The sequence below is a fragment of the Ailuropoda melanoleuca genome, chromosome 10 (genome assembly GCF_002007445.2).
Source record: "Ailuropoda melanoleuca isolate Jingjing chromosome 10, ASM200744v2, whole genome shotgun sequence".
NCBI classification, from domain to species: domain Eukaryota; kingdom Metazoa; phylum Chordata; class Mammalia; order Carnivora; family Ursidae; genus Ailuropoda; species Ailuropoda melanoleuca.
The window spans coordinates 9,584,041-9,590,309 of record NC_048227.1 but is presented as its reverse complement, the minus strand read 5'-3'; the positions used below and the strand labels follow the sequence as shown (position 1 = coordinate 9,590,309).

The 6,269-nt window shown below is 46.1% G+C and overlaps 1 long non-coding RNA gene across 3 annotated transcripts; it reads left to right on the top strand.

The window, feature by feature from the left end:
* Positions 1-11: 11 nt before the first annotated feature.
* LOC109489768 lies at positions 12-5,299 on the top strand. Of its 3 annotated transcripts, none has more exons than XR_002142880.2 (3): positions 12-356; positions 2,171-2,512; positions 5,240-5,299. It is a non-coding gene; the product is annotated as an uncharacterized LOC109489768 (long non-coding RNA). The 3 variants fall into 3 exon arrangements; XR_004628382.1 differs by lacking the exon at positions 5,240-5,299 and adding an exon at positions 4,596-5,225; XR_004628383.1 differs by lacking the exon at positions 5,240-5,299 and adding an exon at positions 4,596-5,225 and having other exon boundaries at positions 12-696.
* The last annotated feature ends 970 nt before the right edge of the window (positions 5,300-6,269 follow it).

Here is a 6,269-nt window from a genome sequence, read left to right as displayed (position 1 = left end):
CCGGCGCGCTCTGCGGCCCACGTGGTGCGGCGGCGCGTTGGCCCGGGCGCCTGGCCTCGCGCCCCCGCCCATTGTGTGCTGGCCCCGGGGCTTCACCCGCGGCCGGCGGCTGCCCCCGCCCCGCCCCGCCTGTGCGCGCGGGCCGTGCCCTCCGTCGGGAAGCTCCGGTGGCTGCCTCCGCACGCTCTGACGGCCCGTCTGGGGGCTGGCCCGGGACCCTGCGCCCGGCCCGCTGCGCTGCCTGCTGTCGCTTAGCATTTTGTACTCCAGACCTGGCAGGGCCCCCGGAGGCCTGCTCCGCTTGGCCCCACTCCGACACTCTCTTCCTGGGCAAAGGGTCGCTTGCCTACACCAAAGTAAGGGCCACCTCATCCAGGACCCCCGCACCCCCAACTGGGCACTTGCTGAGAATGCACAGGGACGAAAGGCCCCGAAGGGGTGAGGATCCGAGCGTGCGAGGCGATGGCCGTGCAGCTAGGAATCCCGCCTTCTAGGGTCTGTCTACTCGCGGCTTCGGTGTTGGTGGGTGGCGCTGTTGAGATCATAGTGTAGGTTGCTGAACTAGCAAGAGTCGGCGCATCTCGCTTTTGCAGAGGTCATCGCGCTGGGAAAGAATTCAACACCGACTTGAATTTCATCTAGCTATAGCAAAGCGTGGATATGCAATGGGAATTAATTACACTGGTGGCTTCTCAGGTTTGTGATTGAGATTGTGTCTAGACACAATTTAAAAGAACCTCAGAATTTTTGCACCGTATGTTCAGTACTTTTATATTTAGGCACCTTTTGCTACTTTATCCCGGAGCTGGCCTTGACAGCAGCTATTAAGTCATTTTTTGCTTTCATCTCTTTTTATCTCCAAGTGATAAAACCACTTTACTATGCGATAGACCCTGAGTTACTTGGGCTCCAGCTCTTACTAGCTGTATGACTTTGAGCAAGTTACTTAACCTCTTAAGTGTCTCAATTTTATCATCTATAAAGGGGGAGAATATCTCTACTTCCTAAGCGTTGTAAAGCTTAGATGAGGAAATGCTGGGAAAATTCCTGGGGCACAATAATTTGTACTGAGCACACATCACCTATGTGCCTGGCATCCTGATGGCTATTTGGTTTCTTTGTCTCCTTGCAGAGTTTGAACTTGGACCCTCCCTCCATCTCTCTGCCCCCATAATTCCATTACTCTTAAAATGTATATAAATGCACTTGACTAAATGGAAACCTGATTGTTATTTATTTTCTTCCAGTTTTATTGAGACCTTAATATTTACTCTTGAATGGCCATACAGTTTTTATTATAAAGTGTCCAGTGTGAGATCCTGGGTGACAGGAACTCATATTGGGAGTTTTGTGTCATTTCCCACAGGGCCCTACATGAGGGAGAAGGGGGTGATTTATCATTCGTGAAATAAAAAGAGGGAGGACTTCTAGAAAGGCTGATGGTTGGGGCTCTCCCAGTACTGGGACCATCCAGGGGCCATCCCCTTACTTCAGGCTTAATCCTCCTTTCTGTATCCAGCCAGCACCCCAGGGCCAGTCTCGGGCCACACTACTACCAGCTGAAACCTTTCTCTTCTTTTCGGGTCTCTAGCACACAGCCTGCCTCCCACTCAGGATCCAGAGGATGGAAACCAGCCCTAGAAAGTTCCATCCACATGGCGAATGCCTCCCTGGCGAAGTCAGACGCCCAGCCTCTCCTGAGGTTGTCCTCATGAGCTTTGGTCCTAATTTGCTCCCTAACTCCTTCTGCAGAGTGCATATCCCAGTCTTCACCAGTTCCCAGGCATCCTGGGGGTGGGGCCCCCTCTGAAGGCCCAACCCAGATGCCACTTTCTCTGGGAACCCTTTGTGTAGTGGTGAGGTCTGTGTGTTGCATTTCAAACTGCTTGTGTTTAATCCTGGCCAAGCTGCTAACTACTAGCGTGTGACCTCAGGCAAATTGTGTCAACTGTCAGTTCTTTGTCTATAAAACAGGAATAATAGTCATTGTGATCTCAGTTTTTAGCATTTGGCTATTTTTAAGTTCTGAAACATTGTTTTGTTGGTGTGATATTGTTACCTTATCTAAAATAACCCGAGTATGCATCATTTTTATGTCGAGATTGAGATCAGTGATTTAAATAGTCAGTTTCTGAGAAAAGACATACTGATACTCTGCAAATCTGTACAGATCCGCTCCTGTGTGACTCTCAGTTAGCATCTGTGTTGAGCCACCGCAAGGCTTCCATTACAAGCGTGTTACTCTGGGTCAGAGACTCTCCAAACAAGTGAATCAGTATGAGAAAAATGGACATTGACTCGTGGAGTTCTCCATCTACACACGATAAACATAACGAAACAAAGCACTGACGATGCTCTCTTTGTAACCAAAACTACAGCCCACTAGCGCTAAAAGTGTGTGGACTTGGCAAAATAATGGGAAGAAAACTGTTTAAAAAGATCTCAAATGTATCAGACAAACGATGGGAATGTTTGGATAAGAAGGATGCTTCAAGTCTGTCTCCTCGGTCTGGTATGTTTGCCACGGAGCAATCACCGTGTTTCTTGGAAAACAGAGACTGGGGTGTGCCATTGTCTCTGTTCCCACCCTCCCGTCCTGAGTAGGAGCTGGCTCCTCCTGTGGTCTGCTCCCCTCCCAGCCCCTCCCTGTCTCTCCTGTAGCTCTCAGCCCAGCCATGCTGGTTTCTTTGCTCCATACGCCTAATGCCCCAACCTTCGAGCCTTTGCACCAGCTGTCCCCCTAATACCCACATGGCACCCACCTTCGCCTCTACTCAGAGGAGCCCTCCCTAACCGCTCTCCTTGAAATAGCAGCAGCCCCGAGTTCCACTAGCTCTTATCTCACGTGAGATATCATCCACTGTTTTCATATTTAAGGTTTGTCTGTCCTGAGAGCAGGGAGTTTGGTTTTTGTTTTGTTTTGTTTTTGCTTGCTGATGAAGTCTTAGCACCTGCAGCAGGGCCTGCCTCATAGAGGGTGCTCAGTAAATACTGGTTGCTTCTACGGAGACAGGAATCCGATGAAAATTAGATTAAAAGCCTTTCTTCATCATCCCATTTCCTCCTGTCCCTCAACTTGGGTAGCATTGCAAAGAGCTTCTGCAGCTGCTGGAGCTCCGTGCACCCAAAGACCCTGTGATTCGATAATGGCACCACTCATGTGCTCTATTAGGATTATTTTTGACAGTTTTATTGAGATATAATTCATATCCTATACAATTCACCCATTAAAGTATATGGTTCAGTGGTTTGTAGTATCACAGAGCGGTACAACCATCAACACAATTTTAAAACATTTTCTTCTTTCCTTCCTTCCCTCCCTCCCTCTTCCTTGCTTACTTCCTCCCTTCTTCCCTCCCTCCCTCTTTCTCCCTTCCTTCATTCTTCCTCCCCCTCTTTCTCCCTTCCTTCATTCTTCCTCCCTCCCTCCCTCCCTCCCCCTTCCTGTCTTTCTTTTTCTTTCTTTCTTTCTTTCTTTTTCTTTCTTTCTTTCTTTCTTTCTTTCTTTCTTTCTTTCTTTCTTTCTTTTCTTTTCTTTTCTTTTCTTTCTTTTTCTTTCTTTCTCTCTCTCTCTCTCTCCCTCCCTCCCTCCCTCCCTCCCTTCCTTCCTTCCTTCAAGATTTTATTTATTTATTTGACAAAGAGAGCACAAGCAGGGGGAGCAGCAGGCAGAGGGAGAGGGAGAAGCAGACCCCTTGCTGAGCAGGGAGCCCCACACAGGGCTTAATCCCAGAACCCCAGGATCATGACCTGAACTGAAGGCAGATGCTTAATGGACTGAGCCACCCAGGTGCCCCAGGTGCCCCGAGTTAATTTTTTTTAAATTTTATTTTAGGGGTGCCTGGGTGGCTCAGTCGGTTAAGCAACTGGAAGCCTTATTGATAACATAGTTGATTCACACATATTTTATATACATATTATAAACTGTATTCTTAGGGCAAGCCAGAGAAAAGAAAATGTTATTGGGAAAATCACAAGGAAAATACATTTACAGTACTGCACTGTATCAAAAAAAAAAATCCACATGTGAGTGAACCCACACAGTTCAAATCTGTGTTCAAGGGTCAACCATATAAATTTTGTACTTCTTTTGTTAAATTTTTTCCCAAGTAGTTTTTGACACCTTTGTAAGGTGGAAGTTCTTTTTCATTTTGCTCACTGTTTGTTTGTTTTTTTTAAGTTTTTTTTTCTTTTTTTAAGATTTTATTTATTTATTCGACAGAGATAGAGACAGCCAGCGAGAGAGGGAACACAAGCAGGGGGAGTGGGAGAGGAAGAAGCAGGCTCATAGCGGAAGAGCCTGGTGTGGGGCTCGATCCCATAACACCGGGATCACGCCCTGAGCCGAAGGCAGATGCTTAACCGCTGTGCCACCCAGGTGCCCCCATTTTGCTCACTGTTAACATATAAAAATACCATTGACTTTCGTGTGTCGAGCTTGTATACTGCAATCTTGCTGAATCCCACTTGGTGGTTTTAATAGCTTTGAAATGGATTCCTTAGGCTTTTCCCTGTACTAGATCATGTCATTTGCAAACAGAGATCATTTTACTTCTTCCTTTCCAATCTAGATTCGTTTTTATTTCGTTTTCTAGCCTCATTGCTCTGGAAAAAGATTATAATTCTGAACGGAAGTGGTAAGAGTACCTGATCTTTTGTTCCGGATTGTAGGAGGAAAACATCCAACCTCTGGCCATCGAGTATGAGGTTAACTGTGGGTTTTTCATAATGCCCTGTACCAGATTAAGACAGTTCTCTTTTTGATGGTTTTGTTGTTGTTATTGTTTGTTTTTAAGTAGGCTCTACCCCCAGTGTGGGGCTAAACTCATGACCCTAACTAAGATTAGGAGTCTCAAGCTTTTACCAACTCGGCCAGCCAAGTACTGCCTGTTGCTGGTTCTTGAGTGACTTACCATGAAGGGATATTGAATTTTGTCAAATGCTTTTTCTGTGGGTTTTTTTTTTTTTGAGGCTTTGTCCTTTATTCTATTGATGTAGTATATTACATTAATTGATTTTGGGGTGTTAAAGCAACCTTGTATTCCTGGGATAAATCCCACTTGGTCATGGTGTAGAATCCTCTTTATTTATTGCTGGGTTTGATTTGCTAGTCTTTTGTTGAGGATTTTGGTATCTGTAATCATAAGAGATATTGATCTGTGGTTTTCTTATATCTTTGGTTTCATATGCTTTATTTTACTTTCAAGATTTTTTAAAGAAGATTTTATTTATCTGACAGAGAGAGAGAGAGAGAGCACAAGCAGGGGGAGCAGCAAAGGGAGAGGGAGAAGTGGGCTCTCCACTGAGCAGGGAGCTCCACGTGGGACTTGGTCCCAGGACCCCAGGATCACGACCTGAGCTGAAGGCAGATGCTTAACCGCTGAGCCACCCAGGTGCTCCTCAAGATTTTGTTTTTAAGTAATCTGTACACCCAACATGAGGCTGGAACTTATAACCCTGAGATCAAAAGTTGCATGCTCCACCCACTGAGCCAGCCAGGTACCCCAATGTGTTTTATTTTTTAAGATGACTCTTTTTTTTTTTTAAAGATTTTTTATTTATTTATGTGACAGAGAGACAGCCAGCGAGAGAGGGAACACAGCAGGGGGAGTGGGAGAGGAAGAAGCAGGCTCCCAGCGGAGGAGCCCGACGTGGGGCTCGATCCCAGAACACCGGGATCACGCCCTGAGCTGAAGGCAGACGCTTAATGACTGCGCTACCCAGGTGCCCCAAGATGATTCTTTTTAAAAGTATTTTTATTTTAATTTTTCATCATTTAATTTTCTTCATTTTTTAAAAAGATTTTATTTATTTATTTGACAGAGACAGCCAGCGAGAGAGGGAACACAAGCAGGGGGAGTGGGAGAGGAAGAAGCAGGCTCCCAGCGGAGGAGCCTGATGTGGGGCTTGATCCCAGAACGCTGGGATCACGCCCTGAGCCGAAGGCAGACGCTTAACGACTGCGCTACCCAGCTGCCCCTTAATTTTCTTCATTTTAAGATTGTGTTCAGTTTACTACTTTTGAATAATGCTTTTGTGGGAGTGGGGTGGAGGGGCAGAGGGAGAAGGAAAGAGAATCCTAAGCAGGCTCCACCCCCAGCTCAGAGCCTATGTTCAGAGAGCTTGATCTCAAGAACCTGAGATCATAACCTGAGCCAAAATCAAGAGTCGCTTAACGGATGGAGCCACCCAGGCACCCCGAATAATGCTTCATTTTTATCCTTTTTAATCTGCTAAACATTAAAATGTTTTTTTATAAATGTAAGTTT